This window comes from Equus quagga, chromosome 11 (genome assembly GCF_021613505.1).
Source record: "Equus quagga isolate Etosha38 chromosome 11, UCLA_HA_Equagga_1.0, whole genome shotgun sequence".
Lineage (NCBI taxonomy): Eukaryota > Metazoa > Chordata > Mammalia > Perissodactyla > Equidae > Equus > Equus quagga.
Window position 1 is genome coordinate 49144011 of NC_060277.1, and position 19169 is coordinate 49163179.

Below are 19169 nucleotides of genomic sequence, written 5' to 3' on the forward strand. Positions count from 1 at the left end.
AACTTCAAGACATGGATGATGACTAACTCTTGAGGGGCCAGTGAGTTCTGATAGTGAGGACAGCCAGCTGTATATATTGATTCATATACTGCAAGAACTTTTTACAGCTATAATGTATTCATATCAAAGGTAAAAATGCATAATGCAATCATATAATGGAATACTCATAGTTTTATTAAAATTGTACTGTAGAAGATTATGTAATAAAATGGAAAATTGCTCCAGATATATTTAAGGGAATGTAAAGATTACAATTGTATTACAATGTTATGCCATTTAGATTTCTCTATAGTAAGAAATGATAAAGCAACAAACTTCCCAAATTAACAAGATGGTGGTAGTTTCATAAGGAGGCCAAGGATAAGAAGAGGCAAGGTGTCCATTCATCACAGGATTAATGTGTTCTTGACTCCTATGTAGTCTCAAGTAAACAAACTCATCCTGATCCTCCAAGCAGACAGTGGGCAAGACTGAGCAGGGCTTGTCAGTTCCCCTCGGCAGATTCCTATAGGCCTAACTGGGAAATAAGAGAGAAAAAAGTAAGTAAACCTTTTGCCTGAGCTCTGGGGAAATATTTCCTCCCTGACCCTTCTCTCTGAAATTTGAGCCCTTAGAGAAAAATCTTCCTATCTGTGCTACCTCTGTTCAATATCAGCCAACATTTGTGCTCCCCCTACCTACATATGACTGTGTGGTTCTATTTTTCTTTAAATTAAATAACATCATATTGACTTCAAGGAGGTGACAGGCTAGTTGGGAAGGCAATGTTGATGCAGATTTAACTCTGCACAAAGTGATGCATTTAAATCAGCCCTATTGCAGGTCAGTTGTATCCTCGTTGGTTAAAATACCTAGGTAGTAGATTAGGACAAGTGAAATAAACAGAATTAATTGAAGGCAAATTGAAAATGAAAGTAAAAATATCATTTTCAGCTGCTGAGCAAGTTGTCATGTTTCGGATTCTCACCTAGAACTTTCTGATAATGGAGACTAACCTACTTTCTAAATAATTTGTGCAGTAAAATGCAGCTTTTATCTCATCCAATTATCTGTAAAAGGCTTTCAGAGTTTTTCTAAAGCCTCTGAACCTAGAAGGTAAGTCCAGGAATATTTAGTTAGTAAGTTGGTGGAAATTTTGTTGAGAAAACCTAGCCTAACATGATACACCCATAATGGGATCTTAGACTCTTCTGGGGGTTGATCTTCTCTGCGATTCCTTTACTGCTTGGTGGAGAACCTACACCACTGACTTCAGTTTGCCACAATTCTCGGAGTCGTTTTGGATCACTTGAGCTTGGTATCACATAAATACAGAATTTACAGCTTAAGTGGTCCTAAATTATGATGTTTCCTCTATTGTGGACAATCTTCTTTAGCACCCCTACCTTTCCAATTCGTGCTCATCCTTCAATCCCCTGAGGAAATGCTACCTCCTTTATGAAGCCCTCTCCAATCCCCATCCCTTGCATGTAACTACTATCTCCTATGTGTACCCACTATGCATTATCTTCTTCTCATTCACAGCCTATTTCTTTATATCAGGCCTTATGCTCAGCACGTGCAGAGATCTGTGCCACATACTTCTGTATGTCCAGGGCCTGCCTCAGTAAACAAAACATGCTCAGAAAATGTTTGTTGAATGAATAAACAAATCAGGGACGTGGCTTAGCATCCTTGAGAGCACAATACAAGGCACAGTTACCTTTGTAACTGTAGAGCTCACAGACTTGATGCCAGTGTTGAATAAATGAATTGAGTCCAGTTACCTTTGGATTCTAAAGGTACCTTTGGATACGTTTGGATTCTAAAGAAACAATTTGGCTTACCCTGAAATCCCAGCCTCAGATGCTGCAGTAACGGTAGTGCTCAGTTCTAATGCTCAGAATGGCCAGACATTTTTTATTCTCATTATTCTCCCTAATTTCACTAATAAAGTCTACATAAGTAACCAGTTAGGCATCTTACTACAAAAGGAAAAAATTAAGGCATCAAGTCCACTTGATGACAGGTTCACTGAGAGCATACATTTGGATGAGGTCATGCTCATGCAAAGTACAATTTCCATGAAAGATCAGAAGCCTAACACCTTCCTGGTAGAGAAAATTAGATTTTCATGGGAAGTGATATGTTACATAGAAAAATTATGAAACAAACCTGACCCTAACATGCCCTGACCTTCAAAATCTGAGCAAGACGTGTTTAAACACAGCCAAACACAAAACAAAAATATTATTTCTTGGTTCATTAGTTGATAAATCCATTTGAAGTGTATAAGTGAGCACATTTCTGAAGCTAATCCAAGATAGAAAACTAGAATTTCTATGGCTACAGTGAGTTCATCAGGGAGACGAAAAGGCCATAGGGATGTTGCTAGCAAAATATCACTTGTGGAGTCTAATTTTCTCTGGCACTAAAGGCAGTTTTTCTATAGAGAAGCAATTTAATAACAAAATGAAGGAACGGTGACTCTGTCAGAGCAGGTCCCTGATAAGTAGGTTTTGACAGTTGGAATCAAGAGCCCTTTTCACTAAGCTCAAAGTGACGGCTTTTACCCACCATTTTTGACATGTCTACAACTTCCAGACTCTCCAATCTGACATGCTCTTTCTCATAAAATTCCAGATGCCTACATGTCTTATTCCTACAATCTTCCAAAATTCTTTCATTAAGAATGTATGTAACGAGGAGAAATAGAAGGTGGGCCTTGTGAGAAACATACTTGACTTCCTCTTAGAAATTGTCTCCTGCTTTATCAGAGAAGGCAGAAATTACCTAGCAAGAACTTAAGAAATTTTGCAAGACCTTAGCATTGAACTGAAGGTCTGAGGTTATCAATTTAAGTGCCTTTGAGATTCTTCCATGAAATGAAAATAATTATGACAGATTACTACGTCTAGTATCCCGTTAAAATCCTCTTTTGATGTCCTCCTGGTTCATTTCCATATATGCCTGCAGCTTCAACTACAGTGGCTGGCGATAGGGTGATGGTGGCAGGAAGCAGTGGAGACGTGAAGCACTTGAAGTTCCCAATCTCCCAGAAAAGCTTCTAAGTCTCAGATGGGGCTGGTTTGTTGCAAAACCATACCTGTACGTTGTTTTCTCTATTTCTTCTCCTTTCTCATCAGCAAGCTTAATATTTCCTGCACAAATGCAGCAGCAAGCTGAAAAGTAAAGACACCTATTCATTTTATTCATACACTTGCTGAATGTATAATTTGTACCAGAGCATGTCCTTGTCACTGCTGGGAAATTGCTGTTATGTTTACACTATGGACCCTGCCTGTACTAGATAGGAGATACCTCTGAAATTTTCACATGAATGACTATAAGTATTAGTGTTTCCATGAAGAGAAATGGGGAAAATCAAGGAAGGGAAAGTTTTGATAGAAAAGCATTATATGCATTTGGTTTAGTCATGTACTGTGATTGAGTTGCCAGCATATTGTCCAGGTGGAAGATATTTGGACATTTAGACCAGTTGTACCATATTTTGGGAATGTAGGGAGATTATGACAAAAAGTAGTGTAAAGCCAGAAATGAATTGGACGTACAAGGTAGAAATGCACTTGTGTAAGACATAGCTGCCTCTTCTGAGCCTCTCAGTCTTACCCGTCCTGGGAACTTCCGCTGTTTACTCACTCCCGTCACCAGTGCGGGATATGTATCCATGGAGGCCCAAGCAGGCCGTCTTTTAAAAGCAGCCACTTTATGCCTGCAGTCTCTGTCTCCTCCCATCTCTTCTTGATTTGGGGAAATGCCACCACAGGGAGTGCATCTGGCTTCCCAAGAGGCTGCCAAAGGAGTTGGATGACCTTACCTGGAATGCAAGGTAGTTAATTCCTCATAGTGCCATCTTGGCCAAAGAGAGGCAAGAGAAAATGGACGGGTCAATTTCTTCTTCATTCCTCCTTCCAATGAACATTCCTGAAGATATACTCCGTGACCAAGTGTAGGCACCTGCCAAACAATAGGAATTGTCTCTTTGTGGCTTATTGTGAAGAAGTAACTGGCGTGGTAATGCTTCACATTTCCTAAGTTCCCATCCTTGCCTGCATTGCTTCCCTTTCCTCCCACCCTCACTGCCCTGGGATTTGATTCCCAAAGAGAGCATTAGTACTAAAGCCTTACCTGAGGCTCTTCTTTCTCTGTCTTAGAATATGGAACACACACGTAACGCAAACGTGGAGGAGCACCATGACAAACAGTGTAGGCTTTCTTCTGAAGCGGAATTTAGTGATTATTTTGGAAGAATAGTATGAAAGCAGCCTGAAGACAAGGAGCAAGCAGTCTCATTTTACTCTTTCCCTAAATGGCCCCCATTGGGCAGGGCTAGGGGAGGAATTTTTACTGGATATTGAGGTTTCCTTTTAGATACGGTTATGGAGTGGCTATTTATAGAAATCCTAAGGGAGCTACTAATTTATTTACTCATTTTTAGATTCCACAAATATAAATTGTTTATTAGGGCTAAGGGAATCACTGAAGATGTACAGATGACATAGTTCCACCCGTGAACTGGAGTTGACAGTCCAGATGATGAGACTGACTAAAGAGAGACTTGTAATAATGCTGGGTGGAGGCAGGCTCACAGACTGGTAGAAGCCAGGCGGGCACCTATCTAAGGCTGGGTGGTTGGTAGAGAACCAGAGAAGGCTCCTGAAAGAGCTGAGCTTTGAAAGACCAAGGAGTTGTCAAGATAAAGTAGAGAAGGTAAGACATTTCTAGGTGAGGGAGTGAACCCAAGGGAGTACTGGGCAGAGCATTCCAGGCACAGAAAACAACAGCCAGAAAGGGCCTGGGGCTTATTAATTGTGTGTGCTTGGGCACATCACTTGATCTGTCTGAGCCTCATTGTTCCTATCTGTAAAGTGGGGAAAATAATAGTGTTGTGTAGGGACGTTGTGAAAATTACATGAGACACTATGTGTTCAATGTTGTGACATATAATAGGTGCTTACAGGAAGTAGGTTTTTTTCTTTTAAGTCTTTAAACTAGCCAAACCACTTTCTCTCTACTGTTATGGAGAGGAACCTGAAACAAATAGCAAGGACTGAGAAAATCCTACAAATTTCAGAATTTAAAAACAAAATTGAAGATCAAACTGTAAGAAGCTCAAAATCTCAAAGCTTTTGACTAAAAACAATTCCTCTCTATATTTAAAATCTTCATTTGTTTGCTTCATTTTGAGGCAAATTTTGCTCTCATCTATTAGTTTCTTCTACACCTCCACCATGAGGACTCAGCCTGTGTGTGAGCCTGTTTGAGGTCTACAAAGTCATGAGAATCAAACAGCCTCTTTATTGCCAAAGAAAAATGTGTTGCCAAACCCAAACACAGTTTGAATTCACATGAAGTATCCTTTAAATTCTGAGGAATTTTTCAATTTGGCTGAAAAGACTAGTATCCTCTCAAAATTCAATAGTTACCAAAGAGAAAAATCCAGCAAAGCAAGTCTTTTTTTACTTCATACATCAGGACAAAGCAAAATGGCTGTTTAACAACAAAACCATAATTCATACCAGATCATTCAAAATATGTTCGCACATATTTAAATCTTATAGATAAATCTAATTTAGAAAAACATGTGATTCTCAGTTCCTCACTTACTCATCGTTCTCTTTTGTTTGCTTGTGAGTATGCGTCATTCCAACCCCTCAGAACAGCCCTGTAGAATTTAGAAAGCTGGGCTCTGCTACATGTTTGCTAAGTTCCATTTCTCATGCAATGGCAGCAAGATGGGGACCCGAGAACATGTTCATGGTGGCTTGTTCCCAACAAATCACAGTCTGGAGAGGTCCCTGGCAGAACTATAGACAAATAATTCCAAGGTTCATTTGGAAGAAGAAAACTTTATGGAAATATCAAGCCCTCTTGGCAGTCTGTAGCCACTGACAACCTTGATTTGGTTCCCACAAACTCATGGAGCATCAGGTCCAACATTCTGGATTTCACATGAGTTCCCAAAATCCATGAATGTGGATGTAAATAATTCCCTGGTTTCAATACCTTGGGGCACATAATGCCTTCAGGAACAGTGAAAGGTTTCTCTTTTGCTCCTCTGAAGGATCCAGAGAAGATTCTTAGATTTCCGGCAGTGGACTTTCAGAACCCAGTTTGGAGCTGCTATAGCCTCAGTCCAGTTGTCCACTATTTCTCTATTGCTGTCATGTCTAGAATGTGAGTGAAGGGTACACTAGCTAAGGAAAGCTGCCCAGAGAGCCTTATCTGATGCTTGGCCACTGCAAAACAAGACAAGATCTTTGAATCACGTTCTTCTCCTTGAATTGTAATTCAATGATTAACTAGTTAATTCTAAAACATATCTATCGAGTACCTACTATGTATCAAGTACTGAGGAAGGCCTTAGGGATACAATGTTGAAACGATATAGCCCCTGATCTCAAATAGCTCTTGAAGAAGACAGATAAGCAAATAGGCATTGACAATACTTTTTGAAAGTCCCATGAAAAATAAAAGCATCATGTATTCTAGAGGTAAGAAGGAGGAGTGTCTAACTCAGAGCTGGAATTAGAAAGAGGATTGGGAATGGTTTCCCTGATGAAGTGCCCTTTCAGCTGAGAGGATGGGTGGGTGTAAGCCAGATAAACAAGGCGAGATTGTTCTAGGCGGAGGAGAAAACATATGCAAAGGCCCAAAGGAAAGACAGAAAATGGCCCATTCAGAGACTTTAAGTACTTCAATATGGCTGTGGTGTACAGTGCAAGAGGAGAAATGTTGAGAGCTGAAGCTAAAGAGATTAAAAAAAGAGAATAAGAGTATACATGATATTTTATGCTCATGCTTGTTAAGTTTGAGCTTTGTCATAAGGATGATGATAAATTTTTGACGTGTTTTAATCATGCAAGAGAAATGATCAAATGTCCACTTTATAAAACTCTGGATGAGGGAGGGAGGAGTCAGGAAAATCAGTTAGGAGTCTGAGGCAGTGATCAAGGAACCAATGACAGGAACCTGAACTGAGACCCTGGCAGTGAATATGGACAGAAATAAATAAATGTGGAGGATGAGTAGAATGTAGATACAGCAGATCTTGGATTATTTGTGAGGAATAATGGAGGCAGAGGAGTCAAAGATGACACCTAGGTTTTTGAATTAGGCAACTAGGTGATTGGGTTCATTGAGAAAGGAAGAATAAGGGAAGCAGGGCAGAAAGTAATGAGTTAGTTCCAACATGCTAAGTTTGGGGTACCAGAAGCGCATTAATATAAAAGAAAATTCTAGTAAGGATGTGGAAATACAGATTTCAATTTTGATTCTCCACCCCTAGAGTGGTAGGTGATGTCATAAATGAATGACATCACCAAGGACTGTGTGTGTGGCACGAGAGGTAATATCCCAACAAATATCACAGGAAGGTCTGTGGTTAAGGGATCAGTCAAGAAAGAAGAGCCATGATCAGGCAGAGTGGGGAAGCTCCCTGAGAATGGAGAATCACAGAAGCCAAGGACGAGTGTTCACCGAGGAGAGTTTGATCAACTATGTCAAATGTTACAGAGTGGCTAAGTAAGATAAAGTCTGAAAAGTGTTCATCTGACCCGGTGTAATTTCAAGCCAAGAAGACAAGCCTTGATCCAAAAGTAGTGTCTCAGCAGAGTTTTGATTCACTCTAGACTAGAGCTCACCAGCTTTTTACAATAGCAACCAATTCTTCACATTTCTTATTATTCTCAGATGAAATATACCACTCAGTCACAGAGATCCAAGTGTCTTCAGCTTCAATGTATTAAGGACAAATCTGAAAACGGAACTTTCCTAAACAAAAAGGGCTTGGAGTATTTTTGTTTTTCTTCCTCTATCAAGTAGTGAGCCAATACTCGGGCAGCCTTTACTCAGGAATGTAAGAAATTCATGCTCTCTTCAGGGTGCGGTATTCCAGACAGCTTTCCTGCTGTGTGTCCTTGAAGTGAAGGTCAAACAGAGTTCACGGGAAATGTAAATTAAACAAGTGTTTCTACATTAGCATTTGTTTTATTCCAGAAATATCCATTTTTAATGAAGAAAATGTCTCTTCAACTTTGCTTTTAAAAGATATTGTGGACAATTTTTATTATTCACTTTGATGTGATCTTTGATTTAGAGTTGTATAAGACATACTCAGTATTATTTGCGATATCTCAATTGGAAAAATAAAATGTGATCTTCCCAGAAGTTTCAAAGCTTGCCATAAATCTCTCCCCATCATTTAGCTAATTTTGAAGACTTAAAATGTGTAAGCGGCGAGTGTAGTGCTTACATCTCTTCTAATACGGAAGCCATTGGGGTGAAGTCGGTACTCTGCTAGCTCAGCACGGAGCAGTCCTCAACAACTGTGGGAGCATATGAAAAATATATCTTCTGCCAATTTTTTTTTAACTTAAATCCCAGTTCTTTTGACAGTAGATGATCTTTATCTATTTGGGATGGCTTGGGAAATGGCTGAAGGGTCCAAGTTGTCATAATGAATTGGAATCACTCAAATCACCGAGTAATTCCATGCAGCTACATAAGCTTGAAATCCAACCTTTGAAAGAGTCAGTAAGAACACTAGCTACATTTTTGGGAGTAAGAGTGATGGAACAATTCTGTCTTCCACAAGGTCCTCATGTAGCCAGCTTTCCACGAGGTAAAGCATAACAATAGGCCAATGAGAGAGCATCGAACCCTTCTATTTAGTTTACTTTAGTTTTGTTTTTCATGACAGTTTGGTAATTTTTCCCTTTCTCTCAGAGTGAACTGCTCAGGAATTCAGATCAACATTTGGAACAAACCAAAACATGGGTATCAACCTTAACTGTCACATCCCTTAAAGCCTGCAGTTAATCAAACACTAGTACTAATAACAGCTGCCATTTATTGCGTGTTTATTGATCATATCAGTTACCTGGCTAGGCACTTGATGTTAACCATCTCATTTAATTCTAACCACAATTCTATGAGGGGGTTTCTATTACACACATTTGATAAATGAAGCACCCGAGACCTAAAGAGATTAAGTGATGTCACACCTATTCACTCAGTGTGTATGTGGCCTTGCCAGGATTCAGTCTCTGACTCCAGAGCCCAAGATCTCAACCATGGTACAGATTGCCTGTATTTACAGAAGCTCCGCTGCCTCTTCCATCCACTAAACAATAACTGAAAAATGCAGACATTCATAGACATCTACAAATTCGCATAAAATACCCAGCCTCTGCCGTGTACCGAGATGCCTACAAACACTTTTTCTTCAAAACTTCATTCTGGCTATTTCCTTGACCCATGAGGTGAAATTAGGTTACTGCAGACTGATTTATTATGCATTTTTTCCTATCCAAGAATAAGAGAAACTTTCCTTTGATGGTGTAGAAAGTGTGTGGAAAAACTTAACGTGACTGCCAAAACAGCCCTTCCTTCAACATACTTGGCTTTTCCATGGGAGTTTGCCCCATTCATTCTTTCAGCAAGCCTGTTTTCTAAGGCTGCATTGAACTCAGCCCTAAACTAGGCTGTGGGGCAGACACAAAAGAGGTTGGAGACTGCATCCCTGCTCTTAGTGAAGATAGTGGCTTAGCTGGGAAAAAGAATTAACTTACACGAGGTCTATGTCCATGTACAAGCTCCAGATAATGCACTCCAGACTACGCCTTAAGTGCCAAGGACAGCAGAGAAAGGAGGAAAATTGCCCTTATTTCCAGATATACAAGCCCTATCCTTTCTCATCTTAAGACACAGATGAAAGGGGATGCATTTGCCTTTGATTTCCTGACCACTGGTGCTTTCATGTCTTTGCAGTTTGTGAGGTTTCTGTACACTGGGAAGCCATAAGAGGACCACTAATAGGATCAGTAAGTAGCAACAGGTGGAAAGTGCTTAGGATCCATGTTCTGATGGATGTGACAGATACCAGCCTTCAGCCGCGTGGTAAATAGAGTTTTATGCTTTTCTGCAGGTCTCTACACAATTGCACATCAGTTCAAGCAACTGCATTAGCACAGGAGTGCCGAGTCGTTCCAAAGAGAGAAGAGTGAGCCAATAGCTACAGCTGGCAGCCAGGGAAGGGAAAATGTGCTCTGAGCACTCAGTGAGTCACCCAAACAGACAGGAGGAAGCATGTGCCAATTGAGCCTGGAGGCTGCGCCAGAGCTCACACACTCAGCAAGGTCAGGATTTGAATAGAAGGTGAGTTCTTGAGAGTCAGGCAGTAGCTCTAGGTGACTGGGCAGGTGGGCTTAAAAGCCACTTGTGCCAGTACTAATTTCCCACGGTTCTGAGGGTCCAGGGGCTTGCTTCCTAAGAAGGAATAATGCTGAAGTCCAGCAGAGGCGGCTGGCCATTGAAGGCCCCACCCACTTGTCCCAAGCTCACACCAGGTGTACCATATTTGATACTTTTGGTTGCAAGCCACATTCCAGCTGAGGTTACTTCTTCCTGGTCACTTCCTCCTGTGGTTTAAAATGCCACCAATTTCATCCATATGCTTCACGTTTGCTCTCTAGCTACTTATTTGAAAGAGGAGTGTGTTGGATAGGTTTATAATACAAGAAGTTGTGTCCAGTAATCTGTTTACGATGAATAAGTCTAATAGAATTACTCTCAAGGAAAAATAAAACAGTTTATTGTGAGCAACATGGAAACAAAATAGGGAAGTGTATGGCTGTCAACACAGCATAATGAACCCATCCTTTTCCCCAAGAGAAGGCAGGTGGGTCATGAGAGAAGTTGCACTTGTCCTATGAAGGGAAGAATTTTTTTCCCTCCAACACGCAGAGGAGAAAAGAATGCATTTACACTACTGCTTTCCCACTTTTAAGCATAAGAATCCCCGGAGAACTTATTAAGGAGGCAGCAAGAACCTTCATAGATTCTGCTTCAATAAGATTCTGTATTTTTAACAAGTACCCAAAGTGATTTTGATACAGTTCTGAGAACCTACTTGGTAGAATGTTGTCTTTCACTATATGAGGCCACTAAGGAAGTGGCATTCAAGGACATTTGGCAGGACCTTCTACCCAACTATTATCTTCCTTCTAAAACACTTAGCTGCTTCTCCTTTGGATCTTGAAGACTTTTGTGTTTTCTGGTATATGACGGAAGTGTGGAAGGGAGTGGGAGACATGCCTCAAACCATTATAAGATAGACTTTTATATCTTAAATATAAACGATTATTTTTATTACTCTTTTAAGAGATTAACTCTTTTAATCTTTTAAGTTAAAAGATTAAAGTGACCACCAGCTAACAGTCTGCAGACAGGAATCTGGAGGCTGGGAAAGGAAGTGAGGATGATGAGGGAGGTGAGACAGATCTGAAACTTTGTCAGGGCCACAGCCTTTTACCTGAGCGGGAAAGTACCTTGAGTTTTGTCGTTTCAATCGTTCTTTCATTCAACATATAGATATTGAATGTCTGCTTTGTGAAAAGCGCTATGCTCGATGCTCCAAAAGGATATCAAAATGAACAAACAAAAAAATCTGCTACAATTATATCAGAATGAATAGAAAACTTGCTACTTACAATCACAACTTGAGCTGCTCCTGCCCCTGGGAGAGTGAGCAGCATGCCTGCTCTCCAGTGTGATGGACTCCTTCACTTGCCCCCTTGACCAGTTCCTTTGCTTTGGATACGACAGATGAGGCACCTAGCATGTGGTTGGAAATGCGCTGGCAAGAAAAGAGATCGTTAAATTAGTCTGAAAGGAACGTAAGGAGAACTGGGTGCATGGGGACTTATGTGCCATTGGAGACATGTCAACAGGACAGGGATCTGGTGTTCAGGGCCCATCCCATTGCATAGGGGAGTCCCGTGGAGAAATGTTAGCACAGGAGAAATTCCTCAGTCAAAGGGTGCTGAAACGACGCTGAAGAAAAGCAGTATCAAGTATCCAACTTTTACTACATGGTGCCAAAAGGATTCTAGGTAGTACTTCAAAATAGTCCTCTGCTACAGATGCTCCATCTGAGCAACATTACGAGGGAAATCAAAGAAAAGGAGCAGTTTCTAAGTCTAGATTGGTGCAGAGCTAAGATCAGATCTTTAGGAGATGAGACATGTACGAGATTCAGACAAATAGGAAATGGGAAGGAGGGTAACTAATTACGGGAATGAGGCTATAAACCTCCCAGAATTTGTAGGAATCGGAAGGGAAGCCCTGAACTTCCCAGAGGATGTAACACACTTTTATTTATGTTTCAGTATGCAGAGTAAACTCAGCTGACAATCAAGACACATAAAAGAATGTAAGATGTCTTTGCATCTCTACATTCCTCCCCCACTTCCCACACATATAAGCCCGGTCTTTAAGAATATCACTCTTGAGAGTATGAGATACATACACAATGTTAGATGCAAGATGGCTCTATGTGTATGAGAAAAATGGGGCGTGGGGGGAATGAGAGTTCTGGTCTATGTGTAAAATAGGAAATAAGAGACCAGAGGCCTTCTAGCAGGAGTGATTAGGAAGGATTCATGGGCAAAATGAGGTCTGAGCTCAATGCTAAAGAATAATTAGAGTGGCGACGGTCTATTGAAATTGAGGGGATAATGTATGAGCAATGCAGGAAAGCTCAAACCACAGTGGAGGGTCATTAAGAAGGACAATTTGGGTACAAATGAGAAAGGACAAATGAGGGCTAGGCTGCAGAATGGACTGCAAATACCTCTGAAAAGCATGGAAAGTTCTGAGTCAACTGGGGAGGACCTGACTGGACAGGACTGGAGATGTGCAGAGTAGGGCTGCTGATGCTGTGTGTGGTCTTGTAGACAAATCCATACACATACTCCAAGGCTCTCCTGGGCCTTAGTCTCCTGAGGACCCATCTGGAAAGATAATTATGCATCCAGTGCCTTGCAAACAATACTCAGCTCCATCCAGGTCTCTATGGAAGCTCAGAGGTCATAAGGTCTGCAGTCCTGACTTCTATTATTTAAGAGACTTACCAACATTCAGCCCATTATCCCACAAATGTTTCATGCCTGAGATTCCCACAGCCTCATTGCCTCATTAAAAAGAAAGTGCAGATCCTCGAGAGTGGAGTGGGTCGTGGATGTGAGCAGCAATGCCTTCCAGCTCTGCAAGTTCACATACCACAGTAGTGTGTGGCCAATACTTCTTTCTGTCAGGCCACCAAGGAAAAAGTATGACTAATTGCAGTTGGAAAGAACAATGATCCAGAAACACCCTTTGTAGGAGGACCAGAGCTGACTGTGAGGTTTTGCTCTCAAGAGACAGAGCATATTTCCAGGCTCCTCATTGTGCTGTGCTTCTAGGAAGCCATGGGCTTATTACCAGGGCTCTGCTTCTTGATTCTCCTCTGCGTTTGCAGAACTGTTCCTTCCCCTTCCTCTGTTCACAGTGTTGACCTCTAGGACACCCCTTGCACCCAATTCTCATTTCAAAGCCACCCTTCCAAGAGTTAAAGGGAAACTGGTCAGGTAGAGTATATGAAGCGGCCTCTTTTAGGAGTCCATACCACATAAATTCGTGTTCACACAGGAGCTCAAATCCTCATGTCACGGAGTTCTACAGAAAGACGAGAGGAAATGCTAAGCACAGCCTTTCTCAGACTTCTGCTTGTGGAAAACAAGGCTGTGGGGTGGATCAGAGGGTGAAGAGCCAGTCGATCCAAATAGTATTGAAAGACGAGAATGGAAATGCTGGGAAAGGGGACTATGAGGAACTCACAGAGAGTCGAACTCTCTAGGTAAAGCAGGAAGAACAGGAAGAGTTTTACAAAAGATTTTAAGACACTAAAATCTTTGGTGCTTTGGGGACTTGTTCCCTCCCCGAGGCTGAAGCTGTCCTTGGGCTTCCTCATTGCACCACTTCATGCGACTTCTTTTCTCCTGTCATGCCCCATCAACCTCGCCAACCTAGTGTCCCACTTCCTCAGGGCCTTGCATCTTTCTCAGATCCAAACAGGCTGTCCAACTAAGTTGTTCTGTATTTCCAGGACACCCAGACATGTAGGACCTCATTGTGTTGGTCATTAACACCATTCACTAAATAGTTCTAATTCTTCCCCTTGGGTATATGGCAGAATTGCATTTTCTTGGCCTTGAAGGGTTGTGTATTTTTCTCTTGCTTTTCCCTCTGCCTGTTGAAGTGGCTCTGTGATTCACTTTGGCCATCAAATAAGAAGTGACAGGTAGCACTTCCAGACAGAAGCTGCAAGAACCTGTGCATGATTCACCATCTTCCATTTTGCTGCTTCAGTCACAGTAAAGCATGTGTTCAGATGGAAACTTCACCAGCCAGAGGCCCTGGGTAACTAAGATGAGCAGGGCCTTCCCTCCCACCCCCCACTTGTTCATGTTGGAGATGAAGCATGAAAAAGAAAGAAACCTCTGCTATTGCCATTCGCCAAAATTTGGGGAGTTGTTTATTACTACAGCATAACTTGGTCTGTCCAAACTGATGTACATATGTGTTATAATAGTGATTTTTCTGAAATCAGGGGCCAAATGCATGTGATTTTCATGTATTAGGGACTATAGGTGCATGTTTGTGTGTATGTCCGTGTCCGCATCTTGTGTGGAAGGGAATGTATTTTGAGACAAAATAAGAAGACACAGCCCTGACAGTAAAAAGAGATAGTTTGTTGTATACTGAGGGGTATTAAGTTGCACAAAATTGTCTATAAGTCATCTCAAGTAGCTCTGCTTTCTGAGATAGTTATTCTTATGACCTCCTTTGCTCTACACTGTGCCTCTTCCTTTTGTCACTGTTTGCCTTCAGAGCGCTCCATGCCACCACAATCTACAACTTTCTACTTCTAATCTTCTTCTTGGAATTGTGAGTAAATTAAAGTTAATTAAATTTGAACGAGAGACAAAAAGGTACCTCTGTGAGTAAAAAAGTTAAGGTGTCACACACAAATATTTAAATTTGAATGAGAGACAAAAGGATACCTCTGAGTGAAGAAGTTAAGGTGTCACACATAAATATTCTGAAATAATAATAAAATTAAGACTTCATAATTCGTTATGGTATATTAAGGACTTTTACATTTGTGACCACGTTCAACTTTTACACCCCCGCATTTATTTTGGCTGTTTAGAAAATACGTCTGCATAATGCCATAATCATGTCTCTCTTCCTATTATGAAGGTTACCAGATAATGACAATCTATGATGGAGTGCAAGCTTTTCTCAAGTATTTGCACTCCCCCTTCCCCGTACAAAAACTTTAATTCCTTGCCTCTGCATGTGATCTGCAGTGCCTCCAAGAAGAGGAATATACATCCTGCCCCGTTGAAATGGGCTTGGCCGTATGACACGCTTTCACCAATGGAATGAGAGCAGATGTGGTGTAAACCATGTCTGGAAGAGTTAACAGACTTCGTCATTTTCCTTCAGCTCTCTCACTCTTTCCACCGCCAGACTGTACCAAGTAATGACTACTCCTGAAGCCTGGGTTCCAGCAGGAGAAGACACATGGAGTGGAGCTGGGCAGATGTCCAGCAGCCATAGCCAACTCATAGCCAAAGACCACATTATGAGTAAGGAATAAATGTTTGTTGTTTCAGCCCACCGAGATTTGGAGATTGTTATCACAGCAAAAGCTGATTAATATATATTCTAACCAGGATATTACAAAGAGTAATAAGCATTCTATCTTTTAGAATGTATTAACCCTTAAAGTACTTTTACATTTCACTGTAGAGAGACCTGGCAGTCACGGGAGGAGCATGGGCTTAGGTATCAAACAGACCTGCCACCTATGAACTGCTTCACCTTGGCACATGTGAAACACTCTCCCCATAACATTCTTTCCTCTGCAGATCTTTCTATCAGAGGCAATTTTTCCCTTACAGCCCACTCAGAATCCTGTTAACCAACTTGAACTCAAAAAGACTACTGACTGTGGGGCTGGCCCCGTGGCCGAGTGGTTAAGTTCGCGCGCTCCGCTGCAGGCGGCCCAGTGTTTCGTTAGTTCGAATCCTGGGCACGGACATGGCACTGCTCATCAGACCACGCTGAAGCAGCGTCCCACATGCCACAACTAGAAGAACCCACAACGAAGAATACACAACTATGTACCGGGGGGCTTAGGGGAGAAAAAGGAAAAAATAAAAAAATAAAAAATAAAAAAAAAAAAAGACTACTGACTGCAATAGTTTGAAATACATTATTATGCTAGGACCAGTGAGTTCATTATGATACTTAAAAAAAGGAAAGCCAAAAATAAACTCATTAGTCACCAGTGAGATAGCTTTGGCACTAAATCCTTATTGGAAACTAAAGGGAAAAAGTAAACGCTTAAATATTTCAGTATGAACTGTATTAACTGTTTTTCAGTAAAACAAACAGTACAGGTTGCTGAGAGAGAGTTCTTTTCAGAAGAATTCCAGGTAATAAATATTGAATGATTATTTATTAATACTATACAATCACAACTTTACCACCCCTAATAAAATAACGGTTTCAGGAAACGATTATCAACAGATTCTAAAACCATTTGGTGAAATATTGATGAGGAGCTAGATATTTGCAGGATGACAAATTATTACTGCATGGATTAGTGGCTAATAATTAAGGGGAAATACAACTTTATACTGGAGGGGCAGGCTGTCCATGTCTTCATCTCTAAAGGTGAACAACCAGATAAAATGTGCCCCTCATGTGATGTAATATGAAGTTCAAACAACACCTATGAAGGATTTTTGTGAGAAAAGATAAACCTGAGTCTAATCAAGCCTTTAGATCTAACTTAAAGTTTATAGAAAATATGGCAAATATTTAAGTTTATAGAAAAATGGCCATTTTATATAATCTTGCCTTATTTTTCTGTGTTAATTAATATTATTAAGTTGTATTTATTTGTTTATTCTTACCATCCATCTGCCCCCTTGGAATATAAGCTCCGACCGCACAGGGGCCTAATATAGCCAACTCACCACTCTGTTCCCAGGTTCTGTTACTATGTTCGGCACATATTAGGCATTCAATACAAATGTGTTAGACACACAGATGAATCAACAAATAATTTTAACTTTGTCAAACTTATTTCCACATCTGTAAAATAAGATGACAATATTTGCCTTAGACTGTAAGCAGAGAGCCTGGTCCAGTTTCCGGTGCACTGTAGATTCTCAATAAACGGCATCCATTTCCTTCACATATATCATGCATCGGATCCACAATAACAGTAGGTTATACAGCAGGAATTATTGCCCCTACTTGGCAGAAGAGAAAATTGAGGCACAGAAAGCTGACTCTCACCTGGACTTTCAACTGGGTTATACAGCCAACCACACCCAGAAAGACCTGGCTTTTATTCTTGAACACCTTGCAATGATACTCACCCAAGTTTGCAAGCTTCCTCACCCTTACCTCCCCTCCCACTCTGGGCCTGCTCATCCCTGGACCTGTGGGAGGTGCTGGGCCTGCAGACACCAGGCAGGCTGCCTCTCAGTACGAAGTTGGTGCTCCATGTTCCAAGGGCCCAGTTAAGCGCTGCCTAGCGGGCCGCATACTTCTCCTAAGCACAGCAGATCTGTTGTCCTTGCGCCAATATGCTGCTTTACAAACACAGGAAAACTTGTAAAATGTGTTCTGCACCTTCTCAGGAAGGGCTGTAGTGGAGCAGCCCAATCAACCCACCGCATCAGACAATGCCCAGGGGCCAGGCTGTGGAGCTGAGCGTCCTCACACACGCACAGTTTCAAAGCTAAGCAATGAAGTCAACGTCTCAAGCAGTTGTGCAGCTAATGATGCATCTAGGCTGCCTTAAGCTACATAGCCAGCGGTCCTTTAACTTACATTGGGGTGTTAAGTTAAACATCCAGTGAGGGGAATGTGTCCATGTTTACTTTCTTTGACAGAGTCACTTTTTATGCCACTAATTTCAGAGGTTATTTTCACTCCTAGTGCCTCCTTGACTCTTTGGTGTAAGCACAGCCAATAAGCCTTGCAGCCACTGAAATTGTACATAATCTTTCTTTCCAAACAAATCTCATTCTCCGGCTCTCCATGCACCTTACACTCCAGTCGTGCTGCACCACTCAGTGCTTCCTGAACATTCTTCCAAGCACTCCCTTTGCCAAACCCTTGCTACCTTGAATAATCCAGCACAGAGATGGCCCATGGTATTTATTTATTCATTTACACGTTCCACCTCGGACCTAAAGCTTTGATGTATCTGGTTTGCAGAACAAGGCAATAAAATATCTGTGTGTAGAATTTTGAATAGCAATAATTTTGTCAAAGGGAAGTGAAATGTTGGGATGTTTCTTTTTGTGGGCCTCATCTCCAAAAAAACGTTGCAGAGGGTGGGATCCATGGGGCTGATTCTGTGGTCTCTGCTATCAAGACGTGTCTGCTACAAGTCTCCACAGCCTTATGATACTTCAGGTGTGGTCTCCTTAAAATCAGCCCCAGCAGGTCGCGCATTCTGTAGAGTGTTGAAATAGCCCTGAAGTAACTATGGATGCGGCTCTGTTCACAGCTGTGCTTGCTTCCTCTCTCCGCTGTCTTAGAAGCCATTCTCCTCTGCTTCTCTCAAGTGAATCCCATTCTGCTGTGGGAACCAGCACTCACCATGGTCTCACAGCTTTGTCAATGAATCCTCACTGGTCGTTTCCTTTAGAAAAGAAAAACAATAGCAGTGACAAACACAGACCTATTTTAGGCAGATGTGATATATTTTTGATGAACTACAGGTAGTTAAGTGTTTCATCTTGGCATTTGGAGGAGATTTAAACAAAAGGCAAGGGGATGCTTGCCTCCTTCTGAAGTAACTGAAGCTGGTTACTGCTTGAAAGTAACCGCTTACAGTTTTATAGGGCTCAAAAGATTGTTTTAGATTCTTCATTTCTATATATAACCACAACACTGAGAGTTTGACGTCATCTTGTATTAAGAAATTCTATAGCAAAAAGGAAGGAAAATTTAAGCAATCTGATAATTTGTCACATTTCTTAGGTTCATTACAATATGTGAATACAGACTAACATTTATGAAACAAAAATTGAAATGTAATTTGACAAGGATAAGTATGATTCTGAGGACAAAAGAATACAAAATTGGAAACTAATATTTGCCTCAGAAAAGTTGGGTGTTACGGTAGCCATATCCATAGGCAAGATGTAAGGAAACCTGTGTGCAAATGTAGTGTGTGCTGCAGGCATTTAGTAAAAAGTTGTTGAATTTAGTTCAGCCTATCTGTCGTTAAACAGTTATTGCGCACCTGC

General features: G+C 41.2%; 1 long non-coding RNA gene across 1 annotated transcript; it reads right to left on the minus strand.

Moving 5' to 3' along the window:
• Positions 1-226: 226 nt before the first annotated feature.
• LOC124247569 (uncharacterized) lies at positions 227-12161 on the minus strand. Its single transcript, XR_006890765.1, has 4 exons — positions 11493-12161; positions 3818-3957; positions 3086-3161; positions 227-517 (listed from the first exon to the last, which is right to left on the minus strand). It is a non-coding gene; the product is annotated as an uncharacterized LOC124247569 (long non-coding RNA).
• Between the last annotated feature and the right edge of the window lie 7008 nt (positions 12162-19169).